Source organism: Cyanistes caeruleus, chromosome 5 (assembly GCF_971803275.1).
Source record: "Cyanistes caeruleus chromosome 5, bCyaCae1.hap1.1, whole genome shotgun sequence".
Lineage (NCBI taxonomy): Eukaryota > Metazoa > Chordata > Aves > Passeriformes > Paridae > Cyanistes > Cyanistes caeruleus.
Genome location: NC_141705.1, coordinates 32,097,065 through 32,115,541, shown reverse-complemented (window position 1 = coordinate 32,115,541; position 18,477 = coordinate 32,097,065). Strand labels below are relative to the sequence as shown.

Genomic DNA, 18,477 nt, shown 5'->3' with positions numbered 1-18,477 from the left:
AAAGAAGCACCTCATATTCCATCACCCTTCAGTCCCATCCCAGTTTTGTTGCATGCTAACGCTACTCTTTGCATAGGAAGGTTTCTGAAGAAGTCCAGGAACTTAGCAGGCTTACAAGCAACACCTCTTTCTGTGGAGTCTTCCTCATCTGCTTGAACCTGGACCATGGCCCCCATCCTGCTCACAGACACAAGTGACAGCACAACCAAGAGAGGAAGGCACTCTGGCATTAGTGGTAGAAAGGACAGGGAGGAACCCCTTAATCCAAAACTGTTCCTGTGCTTTTAGATCTGAATAGTACTGACCCCCAGCACCTCTTTGGTGAGCACATGGGAAAATGATTAATACTTGCGGAGACCCAATGTTGAAGTCTTTCTGGCACTGTGTTGAAAATAATTCCTGTTTGTTTATTTCTTCTGGTTTGTCACTCTCTCATGGTGAGATTAGGAAAACTAATCACCTAGAAACACAGTCAGGTGCAGATGGGATCTCAGAAAGCATTTTTCTGCCCTGTCTGAAAAGAGGAGCTCATTTAGGCATTGTAAGTAGGACTACCTGCTAGGATATTACACTATGATTCTTAGTGCAGCGTTCTTAGTAAAACAGCCAGTCTTCAAAAATCACTATTTTTAACCATACCTCCTATTAATGTATTAAGATTGGTAGCTCCAGGAATATAATTTCTCTTTTCTTGCTCTATTTTTACCACCTGCCTTATTATATTATTACCACCTGTCATTATATTATATTATATTATATTATATTATATTATATTATATTATATTATATTATATTATATTATATTATATTATATTATATTATATTATATTATATTATATTATATTATATTATATTATATTATATTATATTATATTATATTATATTATATTATATTATATGGGGCCACAGTCAGGGGCATTTGCTGTTTTGGGGGTGGGAGCTTAAATATATCAATGGACATGAAGACAGCAATAAAATTATTCCCAAACCAGCAGAGAGTGGGCAAGATATCAGCCCCAGCTCAGTGGCATTTGCATGGAGGGGGAAGCCACTGTGAGCCTGTGAAGAGCCATTCCCACACAAGAAGCATGGCCCATGGATGCGCTGCCACCACAGTTTATGGAAGGATTATTTTGATCTTCTTTGAAGCTTTAATTACTGCACTCTTTGTGCTAGTCCTGTGGTCAGGTAAGCCTATTTTTTGCAGCAAGAAACTTCAAGAACATGCTGAAGGCTACTCCCCAACAAGCTATAAACTGGTTGCAATCTGCATATACACATATTTTCGTAATGACTGATAAAGAGCATGTAGTCCCTCCCTACTCTCCGCAAGAACATTCTAGTAAGTCTGACTTGTTTTTTCCTTCACAGAGATAACACTCCTGCCATACAGAAAGTGTAACCTTTGAGAATGAAGAGCTCTTCACTTGAATTACAGCAGCTGTAGACAGAAAGTGAAAGCAATGGCATGGCAGAAGTTGCATCTGAGCAGTACACAATGTTCTCGTTCCTTCAGTTTCACTCTGGCAGCATCTGGATAACTGAAAAGGCATGAAGATTATCCCCAAAACACAAGCTACTCTGTGCCTGTGGGCACTTTCTTAAAAGTATATTCCTATGGAACAAAAAATAAAATAAAAAATATAAAACCAGCAAAAAACCAAACCTCCAGAAAAGCAGTTCTTTCCCTATCACAAAGTACCTAGTAAAAAGATTTGTTGGTATTTGGAAATACTATTAATAGTTGTGAAAAGTTAAGGTGGGATAAGGTTTTGGAGGCACATTTGTGAAATAGGTCACAGCCTTTGCTCAAAGCTGTGGAAAAACATCTGTTCCTCAGAGGACATGTACAGAATATTACATGGTATCAATTTAGCTTTTCTCTTCAAATAGAGAATGGGCAATATTATTTTTTTGGAAAGTTATCTTTATTCGTGCTTTGCTGATAAATTTTTAAACCATTCCCTTTGTTTGCTAAAGCTGATGCAGTTAAGAAAAGCATCAATCATCTTGTGTGACCAAAGAGATATGCTGAAATGAGACCACATGCTAATTTTAGGATTCAGAGAACTGGGTTCTGTATTTGTGTCTGTGCCAAGACTGTTCCAGCATACAAGGAAACATGATCTTTTTTTAAAGAACAGTACTTGGAGCAAAATTCTGCTCTTTGGTCACAGACTGAACTCTGCCTTCATATAGGATTTTGCAATATGACCACCTTTTTCAGCTGTTCTGCTGTGAATACCACTTTCAAAGATTTCACCATCTGTACTCTGAGCAAAGCCCTGCTTAGAAGTCAAACTAATCAGAGGGATAGAGCCTTCTTCCAGGTAAGAAAACCTCTTAGACTCATCTGCCCAAAAATGCTTCAGGAACATGAGATTGACACTGAAAGGACAACAGACATGCACTTTACTCATCTGCTTTGACTGTGGATACCTGAACTCCCCCTGCCCACAGTGTGTGGGGGAGACAAAACTTTTGCCTACATTTTCTGTCTGCCATGAAGTGCAGGAGAATCTTACCACAGGTGCTGCACTTCTTTCTGATAATCCCAAATTATGCAAATATCCACATCTTCTTTTGCAACCAACAGCAAAACACTTCATCAAAGAGTAGTAAATGAGGAAAAGTGGGCATTGCCATTCTTAGAGGTACAAGGGTTACAGGTTCCAAGTGAAATCCTCACTTAGAAAACAGATATGAAGCAAGAAAACCCATAAAAGCCAGTAACAGACTTTCTGGACCCAAAACTAGTTAGAAAGCAAAACCTTCCCTCTCTGGTCTTTTAATTGCATGTAATGGTGCCTCTTTTTGCCTTTCCATTATTCTGTCAGTGATGGCCTGTTGAACAGGGAAGGATGGGGGAAACATCACTAGCGCATTTGCTTCTCACTGAGCACCTCTTGCTGCGAGCTCCATTGAAGTATTGGCCATGGCCAGTCTTCTCCACAGACCCAGCTCCTGTTGGCTGTAACACTTGATCTACATTGTAGCAACAGCAATATTTTTCCTGCTCTTTCCTAATGTTTTGGTGGCAGCAGAAAAGACTGGGTCTTTCCACTGCAGCCAGGAAAGGTGGTATCTTACTTATTCCAGTGCCTGCCAGAAGGAGGCAACTTCATCAAGACAGGCCAGAAAGCCAAGAATAGGAGAGCAGGCAGGGTGGGAGAGCACAGGTCCTGGGCAGACTGGTGTAAGGCATGGCCTGGCCATTAAGAAGGACCTGTACAGGCAACCACCAGGCAATACTTCACCTGCCTCCCTAGGCTCCCAAATGAAACAGGGCAGGGCTGCAACAGGACTATAGCTGCCAAGAGGAAAGCTTTGTGGGATGGTGAAAAACCTGGGAAATCAGGCTGCTGCATGACAGATTCATGCTATCAACAGCTACGCAGCTTTTCAAGGCTCTGTGATGCAGTGTCCAGGTTGTGCCCACCTCATTGCAAGGCAGATGGAGGAGGAGGGAAGCATTCAGCATGCATTCCTCTCCTGCTGTTGTACCCAAGTATGATACACAAAGTAGAATGAAGAAAAGCCCATTTATCCTCAAGAGACAAGGGTAAAAAAACCCCAAAAAACTCAATTTTCCCTGAAAACAAAACAAAAACCAAAAAAAACAAAGGCAAAAGTAACTCAAATGTGTATTGAAATCAGCATTACAGACTGCATGTTAAACACGCCCAGGAAAATGTACTGTGAGAACTCATACTGTATATGGAGTGTATTTCATCAGCCCTATAGCATTTCTGTTCCACCCAAAGGGTGTTAACATGCCCTGGCGCGGATTCAGACGTTACACATCAAAACAGACTCTTTCCTTTGGTTTCCATGCAGAGCTTATTCTCCCTCAGCAGCAAAGACATGAGTTGTTATTTTGCAGTGATCTCAAGCCTCATTAAAGTTAGCCCTTGGATTTACAGACCAGAAGTTCACTGGAGAAAATTCATCTTATTTTAATACAATAAACCCAGAAAGCTGCTCTTTTTTGCTTCTGGCCTTAACCATAATGAAGCAAGGCTTCAGCGTCTCAATACCCACAATGAAATTTCCCTTGTGCTGGCTCCTGTGTTGAACATAATCATGACACTTGAAGAACATAATGTCTGTGGCTGAGCACATCCACTTCTCTGGCATTGCTGCAATCTAAATCAGCTGGGAATTTGGGCCAGGCTTTTAACAGATTGCTAAAGATCATCTCCACAGTATCCTTGCCACAATGCTCATCTGCATGCATTGGTGTCTGCTAGTCTGGTGACAATACAAAATGATTGCTTTAGTTTCAGCTTTAAAATTCAGCTTTAATTCCTGGGGGTTTCCTTCATTTTTTTCTCAGGTCTTGCAGGGAGTGAAGATGGGAGATGCCAGATTCTGGAGGCATCAGGATGACAACATCTGTACGAGAGACAGTATGCTTTACCACCTCCTCCAGGAGTCTCAAAAGCAGCCATAAATTGATTATTTATAATTAGTCCAATATCTGATTTGTTTTCTTCTTAAGCTTTGTGTTACATCTGATGACTGAGCATAATTTATCCTCAGTATCTGGGATTTCTAAATATTGTTCTCTCAAAAGCTGCCTAAAAGGGAGGTAGTGACTTTCCTGAACTTCACTCAGACAAAGTTTGTGGGGGGGCTTGTTTACAAGAGATTTGTTGCAATGGTTGTCAGAGAGTAATTAATTCCTTGCACTGGGGAGCAGATATCCTCAATTTCAGTATCCTCAGTAATCAATTTTATTCTGGAATTAAGCGCCCACATGCAAATCCACTCCTGAATACCAAGACGTAATTGCTGCTGCTGCTTAGCTGTGTCGGTTGGAACCCAAGGAAGACAAACTCTGTGTGTTCTTTAAAGCTGACAGGAAAACTCAGCATTTGACATCTGATTCATAAATAATTTTCCAGCCTGGTGAAAACCAGAAGGCTATTAAAGCTCCAACAATTATAAACAATCACTTCACTGATGCAACTCAAGGGCATGGTTCTGTTAGACCACTGCATTCTCATGAGCTCCATGACTAGGTTTAAGGAGACATCCCTAGAACTTTTAACAAGAACTTTTACTGTGCCTCTCTCTGAAACCAGTGGGAAATTATACATGCAAGATAGGGATCTTAAACTGTGAGAGCACCTTTTAAAGGCTGGGGAATCTTTATCTCAGTGTCCTGCCTAACATTCCTTGAGTGAGTACTTTTTAGGGTGCTACACATTAGAAAAGAGCCATTGTAAAAGAAAAGTGTTTAATCTCATTGCTCCCACACTGAGGGCTTGTGAGGCTCAGACAGGATTGTATGACAATGACATTTTAGAGGCACTCAGGGATGCATAAAAAAATTATTCCAGAGAGCAAACACTGAGAAATATGTTCAAGGAAGAGTTTTCAGATTCACTGGCCATGACCTGCACCTGATATAATACACCTTGCTTGGATTGGGCTTGTTTCTCACAGCTACCTTTGTTTGTGTAACATACTGTTCTGCATCACACAGCAAGAACTATTTACACACTACACTAAAGTGCGATTTAATATTTGCTTAAAGCTTTCATTTTATTGTCTGGGCAAGGGCAGTTTCTATCACTGAAGTTAATAGCTAACCCACAACTACACCTTTGCTACCCAAACTTCTAATTGTTAGCACAGCACCCAGATCCGGCAGCAAAAGACATAAACTACCTCTGCCTAACCTCACTGAGAGAAGAAAACCCAGCCCTTTCAGCAAAGCAATTTCTCCTTTACTTCTAAGAAAAGGTATTCAAAATAAGTATACACTATTTTGGATTTGTAAAGAACACTCTCATGCTTAAGACACTTTTTTTACAGACAGATCATGGCAGGCACAGACTTGGGGGCTGGGATCCTCTGAATCACCCACTGTGAGCTGGAAACAAGTCTGTCACATGAACTTATTTACAGTTACAAAAATAGCACCATGAAAGACACAGATGTGTTGAGCACAAAAATTAAATTGAATTAGTTATTACAGAGATGTTGCTTTACACTGGAGAATTCAAGAAATATCTCCCTTGTACGCACATTTGAAAGGCATGCACTTAAAGTGTACTATGTATTAAATGCTTGTACTTATGCTTGTTGAAATGATATGATCTAATGCTCCTTTTTCTAAAAATGTTACTCTTTCCTCTGCCACAGGACATACAGGATATGAATAGTTAATAGGATTGGTTATAAAATGTGCTTTTAATTTAAAGTTTTTGTGGTGACCACAGACCAACAGCAATTAGCCTCACTTTGTGATCTTCAGCAGCTATTTCTATCTCGGAAGTTTCCTAAAATACTACTGAGCTAGAGTGAGACAACTCAACTCATCTTCATTTCTCATCTAAGCTGCATAAATATTAATAACCTAAACAAAGTTAGGCTTCTTTGTATTCTCTCATCAATCTCAAATCTCAGAATTGTTCTGGCATCCAAAAAATTTAGTTTTTATATGTTTGAATGCAATGTGTTCAAATATGTGAGAACAGGACCTCTGGAATTAAAGTTTTTAATTTCACCTCAGTACAGCTTTAGCAGAGCAGAGATTGTCCAAGCTTCTAGTCAATACCAGACCTTATTTCAATACAGCCCAGAAACATGCATCCCTAAATAGGAGAAGGACATTCATTTGAGATTACACAGCCATCCAACATTTGTCCATCTTTTGATTAATTCACCAAGTAATTCTCAAGGTCACAAAGGACATTATAGCTGTTGACTGATCTGTGGAAATTGAGTGAAACCATTCACTCAATTTCATACTGCTGCTGGATTACATCTTTTGGTTACTGTTGATCTGCCTCCAATCTAAGTGGATGACTCCAAAGGTGGAGTGCAAAAAAAAAACAAATAACAAAACAAAACAAAACAAAAAAACCCAAAAACCTGACCATGTATTCTATACCCAGCTTGAATCTCAACACAACTAAAACTCAAGCACTCTGGCCAGCTGAATTACTGACTCCCTTTCATCATCCTGGACATCATCACTTCCACTGTACTTTGTGTACGTGTTTGCCACAGCATTTCAAAACAGCGCTTCTGTGACTGAAGAAGATGCCTCTTCCCATATTGCAGGGCCTTTGCCCAGACCTCTGGCTGTGAAAAGTGGTGCCTGGATAAACCAGGAGTGCAGCCCCTACTCTCTATTGTGTAGTTTGCTAAGGGAGTGCTGCCATGCAGTAGTCTAATTTAGACAACAGATTAAGTAAATGGTAAAACTGAATTAATTTTTCAAGCTGTCATGCTTCTTTCCTCTGTGTTTATTCTTTCATTTCTGCCAACTGGGAAATGAAAACCAACGGAGTCGGTTTCACTTTTGTTTATATTTGGTTTCAATTTTATCCTCAAGTTTTGCTTTCATCTTTTTTATGTAACACGGTTGGGATTTCAAATGCTGCAGGCAAGCTTTCAGTAATTTAAAAACATTACTCTCCTATCCTGCCTGTTTTCCTATTGCAGAATTATTTTTATTTTAGATAAACTTTTTAAGGTGCTGTCACAATTTTGAAAAGTGTTTTGGGGTGGGGTTGTTTAGTTTTGATTTTATAGATTTATATACATCATCCAATTAAATTCAGTACTTCACTGTTTTCCACTTGATTCATGTCTCAGTTGCATATAAAGACCATTTATAAGATTCAACAAAACACCTTAACAGAGCAGCCAATATACCCAGTGCACAAAAGCCCATATCATGCATCAATTGTGTTATACATATATGCAAGAAATACACATAGAGAGCTAAATTTATTGCTACCTTAATTTATTAAACAACATAGGCAGTATCTTGCTTAGATAAAGCTGTAAGAGGCTTGTGAACACTGTCAAGCAATATGCAATATCAATAGAAATATTACAGTACAGGCTTTGTCTTCTGTGCACTTTTCAGGCCCTTCAAGTCTCATATATCCCTCCATACATATCAAAAAGCAGAACTTAACCACACACAGGTCACACTTTTGAAAACCAAATGCGTAAGCAACTCTTCCTTCTTTTGTACTCTATTAATGTTAAGTATCTAAGTCTTTAAAATGCACTTAAAATAATTTTACAGCAAAAGGGAAATGGTTAGACAACATCCACTGTTACATGTAGTTCAGAACAAAGACAAATTTAAACAGTTCTGACACACCTTAACACCATTCCTAAGGCCAGAAATATGCTGAGAGCTACAGACCAAGCCTGTCAAGGTTAGCTGAAAAACCATCAAACAGCAATCTGCCCTACTCTTTAATAGACAGCAATATGAAAATTATTACTTCCAGGCTTATCTTGAAAGATAGCAACCTATATAGCAACAACTGAATGTTAAAATAACTTAAGAGTTAAAATTTAAATTGTGCACCTGCAGTGAAATACCATGCCACATGCAGGCAGGTTTGCTCCCAGATTTGTGTCCAAGCTGCAATAAGATAACATGTTTGCCTGTCCTAAAGACTGCTGTACTTGATTTAATGCAATCTGCTCCCAAGCAAACAAAGGGGTCAGAAGATTTCCAGCATACAGAAAGCTGCAATATATCACAGATTCAGAAACCAAACATTACTTAGTGGTATTGCTTACCACTTCTTTCTTTCTTTCTTTCTTCTCTAGGTCATTCAAAGACCTGAAATTTTACATCAACTTCCAGTAAATTGAAAACACATCCAGCACTAACTGTAAGAGAAAGTATTAAAACCTTTTCACAGTTTATCAACAAGAAGTATGTGCTGTACTTCTTAACAATACTATTTCTTTTTTATGCTATATACAAAACACCTTAATTTTGTGTATTTATATATGTAGATATATAGATATGTATATCTAAATATAGATATATATAGATGTAGATACCTAGATATGTATATCTACATATATATATTTACATACACATAGGCTGACATTAAACTGTTAACATGGATTCCCTTTCACTAACTGTTAATTGTTGATTCCAGTTTTTTAAGTAGCTATTTTAATCTTAGCACAAGAGTTTACACATGGTCAATACAAAGAAGTACCTTCATACAGTTCCAATAAAACTTCTGGAAAAAAAAAACCAAAACCAAACCAAAAAAACACAAGAGGAAATTATTTAATTACACTGAATGATACTTTGCATAATGCTATTCATACATGAGGAATATGCAACTTAACAAATCTATTTCTCTCATTTACCATATCCAGAATCTTTTCAGCTTACTTATTTGTTGTTCAGTTTTGCACTTGAGATATCAAAGGAAAAATCAGAAAATGTTTTGCACTAATCACAGTTTGTAGCAGCACAAGCTACAATAAAACTTATGTAAACACTGCCTCATGGTTTATGCCCTCAATATCACAATCATTGTAGGACTTTGAAGAATCAGGTTTCAAAAGAGCAGTCTTTACAAATGAGACACAGAGATAAGCAAGAGTAACACGTGATAAGTTTTGTATCTTTATCTAGAAACAGACCATGACTTTTAATATAAGATACACAAAATACAAGCTGTGGTTCTAATCCTGCAAATGTCAGAGGAATTTTGCAGGGGTACTGCTCCAATGCAATGTTAAATGCATACAGGACACACTTAACCTGACTGTAATTGGGGTGGGGTTAACAAGGTCTGGGGTAGAGAGCCCAGATTAAACAGGATCATCATAGACTATTTTTTTTCTGGAAGTTTGATAAAATCTTATGCTGCAATTTTCACATAACAAAGGGCAATACATGGTCTTGCTTCTCTCTGTTATCTGCAAATGGACTGTAGCTTATACTTCTCAGTGGAAATTTCTGTTAACAGTTTTCAGCAATGATTCTTGATCAGCATCTGCAGTAATTGTGTCAGCAGCCAGTGCCCAAAATTTGATACTGAACTGTCCTGACTGCTAAGTTGCACAGCAAGTTTCTCTCCAAAAGACTGCCTAATCACTCATGAACTCAAGTAAACCCCTGACATACACGCAGTGGCTGTGAGCACCACAATTTATGTATTGCAGGACAAACATCTGTTTTTTTGAAGTTGCTTCCCAACTGTTTTATTTGGGTCTCACTTATCTCTTCACTTTCTTCATGATGTTAATGATTTTAAAGAATATCCCCATGGTCCCTTCAGTCACTTCTTTTCCAAGCTACTTACTCTTTCACAAAAACTCCTTCCTACCCTTCATCATCTATGACATCCTCCACTGTAGCTCAGCAACTTCCACTATTTCCTGAATCAGGAATGATTTGTAGATTTGATTGTACAAATATGGATTTGTAGTGGCATGATGGTGCTTTCTATTTCTAACTCCTTCCTAATAATTCCTAACCTGTCCTGTCCTTTATTAGCCATACCTTGGCACAGAGCTTATTTTTTCACTGGATTATAAAAGTTGTATGATTTTTTTTCCTGAGTAGAATGTCAATTCATGCTTCATTTTTGTGTACAGAAAATTAGGATTGCAATCCCTTCCATGTGCATTACACTGAAATTGGTCTATACTGAATTTTATCTGCAAACTTACATCCATGGTTTCAAAATAAGATTCTATTGCAGACTTTGTGGTTCAGCCTTTGGGATTTTCATGCTCCAAATGATTTAATACAACCAGCAAACTTGTCATGTTTCCACCTATCCCCTCCTCCATCCCTTGGATGGCATAGGCAGACTTGGGGTGATGGGTACAACCTGTTTTCACTGAGCAAACTAGCCATGACTGCAGAGCCTGAAGCAAACTGATCCCACCTTGAAACTGGCCCTGCTTTAGTAAGGACTGCATCAACCAGACAACAGCTCAGCAATACCTTTAGAGAGCACTAGAAGAGTCATGACACTCAACTCCCTGGCAAGAAAAGTCAGGCTTAGTCTTTCTCACTGTTTCACATTTACACCCATGTCCAGTAGTCCCATTCACTAATCCATGGCAACCAACCAACCAAAAATGCCCATCCTCGAGTTCCGAGTCTCCACAGAAACCCTGAAAAGCTGACAGCTCATTTGTTACATCCTATTTCTGGAGCACCAAAGCAGGCCTACTCAAGGAGTTACACAGAGAGGCAACATATCAGCAACTTTCCATTTAGGTTGTTTCAAAACTCTGCAACAAGTATCACCTCCTGCCTCCTACTTTATCCTTCCCATTGGTTCGTTCTCAGACTCTCTCTCACAGACCCTTAACTTTGAAAAACTCCTTGGTAAGTTCACTCCTTAAAAAAATGGAAAGCCTCTTGCAAAAGAATCCCCTTAAACTCTTTCTTGGTGAAGCAAGGCTCAGAGAATTTGTTTCAGTCTTCCACTGACTTTATCTTCCTTGGGCACTCCTATGCATGGATAACTTATCAGCAAGCTTCCTGGGTTTGATGCACTTCAAAGAGTATAATCTAATTGTTCTCATGCCTTTAGCAGCATGACTCTTTGCCTTACCTTATTGTGTTTGACACAGATTTTATGTTGTTTTCCACTTTCCCCATTTGAACAGACAACCTTAACATTTGAAAGAGGTCTTTTTGCTTGTACTGGGTTGCTTTACTTTGCTTGTTGGCCTGCTCAGCTGCTTTGGTATTTTTGACAGATGACATCCAATTGCTTTGAGCCTTTACTATTAGTGTCTTTGAAGAATTACATGCCACTTGCAACTATTTTACACTTTTGGCTGCCTCTCACCATTTGATTAATTTCTTTCCTTGCTTGTGAAGATCTGCTTTGGAAGAGTAAACACTGCCACAACAACTCTTGCCTTTGCTGCTCCTGAAACAACATTGAGTTTAAGGACATTATGACCAGTGTCATGTTAGAGCTGGCTGGGATTTAAAATGCAAAATTCTGAACTTAATTCTTGCTGGCCAGTCCCTTGCCCAGAGTTGTTACCCACTGTGTACCTGTACAAACTACACCCAGAAAGCAGGTTGTTTTTGGCACCTGGGCAAATTTCATGTTGGGCCATGACATAATCTACTTGGGGGAAACTGAGGTCTCTCATTAACAATCATATTTCCTACTCTTGTAGCTTCTCTACTCTGCCTTAACACATGCCAGTTATTGTCAACATCAAACCATGGGACCCTGTGTTATTTCCCCAAACAGTTATTTCCTCTTTAGCAAAAAGTTTCCCACATAATGCATGTGCAAGCTACTCAGTCCTCTCTCTGCAGCCACAAAGTTTTTGATATTCTGAATATTTGATCATGGAGATGTTTTAACACCATGGAGAGTGTGTCATGGCAAACTTTACAATCTTTATCCACCAGCTTTTCCCACTGTTTGGTTTTCAAACATATATTAATATATATATATGGTATATATAAGCACATGTTTTCAATGAAGGCATACATAGCCTGGCTGCAAATTTATTTACATAAAGCCTATTCTTATAATGTAGACTCCATTTATTCAAAAAAATATTTTTATTTTCTCTTGAACCCTAGTACCCTTTTTTTTCATAATTTTCTCAACTCTGTATTAAAACTGCCTCTAACTCCATTTGGTCCCACATATCAGACCTTTACTCAATGGAGAAAGGGGCCTTTAACCCCAATTCCTAACAGCCTGCATGTTACTTCTCATACCTCTTGGCTACCCATTTCCACACAGCATGGCCTGTGATGAACAGCTCTTCTCTAGAGACTGACTTGACACCTCCTAGAATCTTTCACTTCTGTCATCAGCAAAGTAACTGGGTAGCAGTGCTAATATATGTGCCAAACAATAACAATGTCTGACTGCCCTACCTGCATGTGCCAGTCTGCTGGGACGCCCAGCCTCAGAGAGGTAACACAGGGCTCAGCAGGCTGACACCTTGCAGTGCCTGTACCTCACTGAAGAGCTGCAGGGTGGCACATGGCCACAATGAAGGGATACTGTACTTAAGAACTTGGAGCTCTCACACCCTTCACCATGGTGTTTACCAGCAAAAAGAAGGGGGCACACAAAGTAATTCCATGGCAGCATGTTACCAACAGGGGCCAAAGAGGGACACTGATGCATCTGAAAGGGCTGGTGGCAAGGAAAGACTGTGATTCAGACTGAGACCATCTACCTCACAGATCAGTTCTGCTATTTGTGTGACTATCTCCGTATTAGGGTGAATTTAAATGTTGCTGCTCCACTCAACTATCTTTTTGTGGTACAAACACAGGCATCCTGCAAATGTTGTTAAGACTTAAACAAAATAACTGTAAACCTAAACATGTTGTATTTCATCTCCAGAAACTGAGGCCTTCATTTACAACTGCTCGTTGTAAATGAACCTGCAAGAGAATGCTGTCCGCAAAACCTTAGCACGGTAAGGTGGGCTATAAATTACAATTGTACACGTACCGGAAGGAAAGTTCTGCACTCCGGAATTCCTTTATCTGAGCTCTGTGTCTAAAGAAGTTAGGTTAAGACACAGACTCTGCTGTTCAGGAACTCACACTAATCAAAGCGGCAGTTAAAGACCTTAGTACCTCTGGGGATCTGAGCCGAGGGACCCAACCCTTCAGGTACTTGCAACTTTGAACCCAGCCAAGGCAAGACGCTCGAACGGACGACCCCGCGTACTGCAGACAAAGTAAATCCTGCTCCCACACATCAAAGGCTAACTTCCCTCTGGGGTCAGACGTCCAGCGCTTGGCTCTCTGCTCGCTAGCGCGGGGCAGGACAGCGCCCGCAAAGGCGGCCGCGCCACCGTGCCCGCACGGGAGGCCGGTCCTGCAGGAAACCGAGCGGCCGCGCCATTTCCTCCTTCCGCCGCTCCCGCGGCACCCGCCCGCCGCCAGCCTCGCTCCATCTCCCCCCCTCCGCCCTGCCGTGCGCTCCCGAGGGTGGGATCCCGGCGTGGCCCCGGCCGCGGCTCCCTCCGGGCCCTGCGGGCGGCGGCCCCGCCGCTCCGCTTGTGTAACGGGCCCTCCGTGAGGCGGGCCGGCCCCGCCCCTTCCCGCCCCCGGCCCCGCGGGGCAGCGCCCCCCCCCCCGCCTCAGCGCCCCCCGCCCGCGGGCCCTCCGCCCGCGCCGCCGCCAACGCTCCCCTGCCCTTATCGGAGCCACCGCAGCCGCCAACCCCGCAACAAGTGCGGGGCACCCCGGTCCGGCCCGGCCCGCGCCGCGGCCCTCCCGACCTGACGCCCCCGCCTTTGTCCGTGCGTCCGAACTCGCTCCCCACCCGGGAAACGGCGGGTGCCCCCCGTCCGCTCCATCTCCGCCGCGGCCGCGTCTTCCGTTCCCCCCCCGCCCCTTCTCAAATGTAGCGGCGGAATCGGGCTCGGCCCCGGTCGCTGCAGCCCGACCTTTTGTTTTTAAAACCGATGCGCATCTGCCCGGGAGCCCCCCGCTGCCCCGCACACGGAAACGGCGGCAATGAGGAAAAATGAAATGAAAATTAAACAAGAAGAAAATAATAAATAGGAAAAAAATAATAAAAAACAATTCAAAATTACCTTGCCGGCCCGTTTTCGCGGCCCTTATATAATTCCTCAAGGTTACCGCCGTTGCCAGGGGACACGAAATGGAAATGAAAACAGGCGCTGAATAATCCTGGGAGCAAAACTAAAAGTTCAGTGCCTCCGCCCGGGCGGAGAGAGGGCCAGATCGAAAGCAAAACAAGGAGAGGAAGCGGCGAGGCCGCCGGCGCTTGGAAATCCCCCCGCCTCTCCGCCGGGCCGGGCCGGCCGCGCAGGCGGCGGGGGCAGGGCTGCGGCGGCGGGCGCGGAAGCGCTGCGCCCGTCACCGCCGCGCCGGGGCACAGCACAGCACAGCGCCGGGACACGGCACGGCACAGCACGGCACAGCACCGGGGCACAGCACCGGGGCACAGCACCGGGGCACAGCACCGGGGCACGGCACAGCACCGGGGCACAGCACCGGGGCACGGCACAGCACCGGGGCACGGCACGGCACCGGGGCACGGCGCCGGGACACGGCACGGCACAGCGCCGGGGTACGCACGGCAGAGCGCGGGGCTCCACCACCGACGCCCTCTCGGCACCGGCTCCAGCTGAGCCCCGGCAACAAGCGCAGCGAGAGCTGGAGCCAGCCCTGGGTAGCCAGGAGCGAGGGAGCACTGTTCTGTGACTCAAACCCAGGGCTCAAAGCAGGTTTTCCCTGCCACTCCACCAGCACCGACTGAATCGCTCCTTGCGTCTCTCTAGCCCCTCTGCTGAGGTGGGAGTCTTGGTTTCGGTCTGGTACAGGCGCACGCTATGGCTGTCATTGCCTTTGGAAAATGACAATGTCGTAGTTCCACAACGAGGACAATCGCAGATCAGATCCTTAGAACCCAGCGAGGCTCAAGCAGCTGTCTTCAAGAGAGAGTTCTTGGATTTCAACAGATTATACAAACTGCCGTTAGTTATGGAGTCAATGAAGAGACCAAAGCTTTCCACATGATTTTGCTAATCCCGATTCGATCTACAGTAAATAAAATTGAATGAGGTTGCAATGCGCCATTCCTAGCCCTAGCCATACACGAATGATGAAGGAAAAGAGCGCTTGGAGGCTGGAGGAGATATGAAATGCAGTAATTTCAAAAGGCTGTACATGGATACAGACCGGTGTATGCATCTCTCTCACATGCACGCTTGTCTATACGTGTGCATCCATACAATGTGTTCGGGTAGCCAAGAGGCGCAGCTCCCTGATACATTACAATGTAATTTATGTACATTGTAATGTACGTGATGCACCGAGACATGATGCACGGCCGGCAGCGGTGGGAGAAGCGCCGGGACACCGGGGTTGTGCAGGGAGTGGTTAAGGCGCTGTGTGCTCTCCAGCTGCACAGCAAATGGAGGGGGAGCTGTTCTCCGGGTGCTGTGTGCTGTGAGGATCCTTTATGGCAGCATCCCTGGACGTGCAGAGGACACTGAGCTAGCAAAGAGATAGGGAGTCTACCCTTGTGGGTCACAAGACCTCTTCCTGTCGTGAAAAGGATTTCCTTGCATTGAGAACATAAACACAAAACAGTTTAGGTTGGCAGAGACCATGGATGTCAGCAATCTGCCACTTCCCAAAAAATCACTGTGGCCTAGAAGGTGGCCATGGTTCACATGTGCACCAGTGAAGTAGGAAAGGTCAAGGAAGAGGTTTGAGAAGCAAGGTGCCAGCTAGGACAGTAAAATCAGGCATCTCCTTCTAAACTTCTCTAGAAACATTCCCAGCAGTAAGGAGAGGTCCACACTCATTTGGAGGGACACAGGTTCCCAGGGAAGCTGCACAAGAGAAGCAAGGAAGGTCCTACTCATGGGGCTGATGCTCCCAGATATGTCCAAAAGAGGCTGATTTCCATGAAGCCACAGTGGAATGAGAATGAGGGATATGGGACACCTGGCTTCAAATTGGCATGTTGATTGAATAAATGTGCAGGGGAAGGAAATAATCAGCAAGACATGAAAGTGACAGACCACAGGTTATGTAGGAGAATCAGACTAGGCTGTGGCTATAGGGAAAGGGGCTATGAACTCCATGACAAAAGAAACAGCAAAATCAAACTCCAATAACTAAAGCCAAATTTTCACAGACTTAAGGTCTAACTAGCATAACAGCAGGTTATTAGTGCCCTCTAACCAGGCTGGAGACAGTTACTATGGCCAGGTTGGATTGGAGAGGAGTAAACTGATTGAAAGTGAGAAATTTCTTACCAGCTAGTTCCCAGTCAGAAATAAGATCTAACAGTTGCAATAACTCATGGAAGAGTTGGTTCAGCACTCAAAAACTGGTGGAAGTCCCAAAGCTGGTGGAAGATGGCAGGATGAAGTGCAGAGAACAGAATGGGCACATTGCTCCTGATGATCACTCTGGCCCAAGTGCAGCAGAAATAGCAAAGATCCAGAGAAGAGCAATGAAAATAAAGAAGAATGTGGAGCCACCCTTGTGTTAGAGCAATTCAAGGATTTAAGTGACCAAGATTATACAGGAGAAGAGAAGTGGTAAATGACAGAAAACAGTGAGACCAGAGAGAATAATGAGTAGAGAGGAGTAGGGCTGGATTATTTGCTTTCTTTTCTAATATAAGAACTAGAGAGCATCGAGTGATAATAGCAGGTGGCCAATTTAAAGCAAACAGAAGGAGGTGGACCTTCATGCAGCAGGCAATTAAACAGTAGGATACCTTCCTTTGAGGTGCCAGTAGTTCACAGGGGATCCCAAAAAAGCACTTGTACATGTTCACAGAAGAAAAAATACTCCACAAGGTCTATTAAATGTAAAGACACCAACTCTGCCTTCAAGCAGTCCCCAAAGCCACAAATTCCTAAGGGTTAGAAGCCCTTGGGTACCCTTCAAAAAGTCCTGGATAGAAATGCCTGCAAATTGTTCAGGGCAGGAATGCTGCTCCAACACCTCCCTCCAAGCAAAGAGTAGAGTGACTTGGGCTGGCTTTTGCAGTACTCAGTAGCTGTTATTTTTCCTAGTATGTGCTTTTAATTTGTTTGCAGGATGAGCCAGCTGTGAAAAATACTGTAACTTATGTATCAGTAAATATTATGTAGAAAAAATACCATCATTTTAATAATTTAATGTCTCATTTAGAGGACACTATTCACAAAATGGCATTGCTATGAATTGCATTGGTTGGTTTTGGTCCAAGGAAACAGTTGACTTCCCTGAGAAACACTAGTGAAGCCACTGGGCAGAATTTGCAGCTCACTCTTGCCGTTTCCTCCTACCACCTTTGCCTGATCCCAGTGGAGCACATTCAAGGATCTTGGTGCATCCTGCGCATTGACAAAGGCCTTTCCCTCCATGTCTCCTAGCACCACAAAATCAGAAGTTGTACCAGAAGTTAATTCTTCTGTTGTGATTCCCTTTTTTAATGCTGAAAAATAATGGGAATGGACAGCTTTTGTTGTCTAAACTTAACTTTCAGCAGTGACTCATTCCCTTCGAAAAAGAAAATCTTGTGACTTTGCTGTTTCAGTAAGATGTGGCAGCTTTAAAATCAGATAATTTAACCCAGAAGCATCATGTGTCCACAGATTTTTCTCTGCAGAACTGTCAAAGCTTGCAACTTATTCTTTTAACGACCTTCTTTAGAGATCTGGCTACTGGAATCAGTTTTTTCCATTAACATCTTGCATTTCCTTCACAAATGAGTCTCTTTTCTAGCCTGGAGCTTATTGCTGTGAGAAAAAAACTTCAAACTGGGAATCCCTTAAGTTCCAGAAAATAAATAAGTATACAATATACCAGCCATCTTTGTGGGTTTGTTTGGTTTGGTTTTGTTTTTTACTTGTCTTTTGTTTTTAAAGTTTAATAACATTTTTAAAAAGATAAATAACATTTATGACATTTTCCATTTTTGCTGATTTTGATGTGGATTTTACCCTGTCTTTATGTGGAGCCAACTATACCATAATTTTGATTCTTAAAATCAGTGTCACAGGCATTGGGACTATTCATATGTAGAATTAGAGAGGTTGAATTTTCTCATGGAGCTGGGACTCAAGCTTACCCACTCACCTACAGCTGTTTATTTTTCTGATACAATTAGGTAGGAAAGCTAATTTATGTTACAGGCCAGTATCAATAAAATAAATCAATTGCAGGAGACTTGTAATTCT

General features: G+C 42.5%; 1 protein-coding gene and 1 long non-coding RNA gene across 5 annotated transcripts in view; one reads left to right on the top strand and one right to left on the bottom strand.

Annotated features, from left to right (window-relative positions):
* LOC147653022 (uncharacterized) overlaps window positions 1-13,256 on the top strand; it is a 56,984-nt gene extending 43,728 nt beyond the window's left edge. The window contains exons 2-3 of one of the 2 annotated variants that reach the window (XR_015286679.1): window positions 1,372-8,783; window positions 8,826-13,256. This is a non-coding gene — a long non-coding RNA (uncharacterized LOC147653022). Of the gene's footprint in view, window positions 1-1,371; window positions 8,784-8,825 lie in introns of those variants that run through there. The other variant, XR_015286680.1, reaches the window with a different exon arrangement.
* Window positions 1-14,638, bottom strand: part of IRF2 (interferon regulatory factor 2) — a 40,450-nt gene extending 25,812 nt beyond the window's left edge. Inside the window, exon 1 of one of the 3 annotated variants that reach the window (XM_086888374.1) lies at window positions 14,359-14,638. The gene's annotated coding sequence lies outside the window, so the exon portion shown is untranslated. Of the gene's footprint in view, window positions 1-13,262; window positions 13,677-14,358 lie in introns of those variants that run through there. The other 2 variants (XM_086888375.1, XM_023925029.2) reach the window with 2 other exon arrangements.
* Window positions 14,639-18,477: the final 3,839 nt, after the last annotated feature.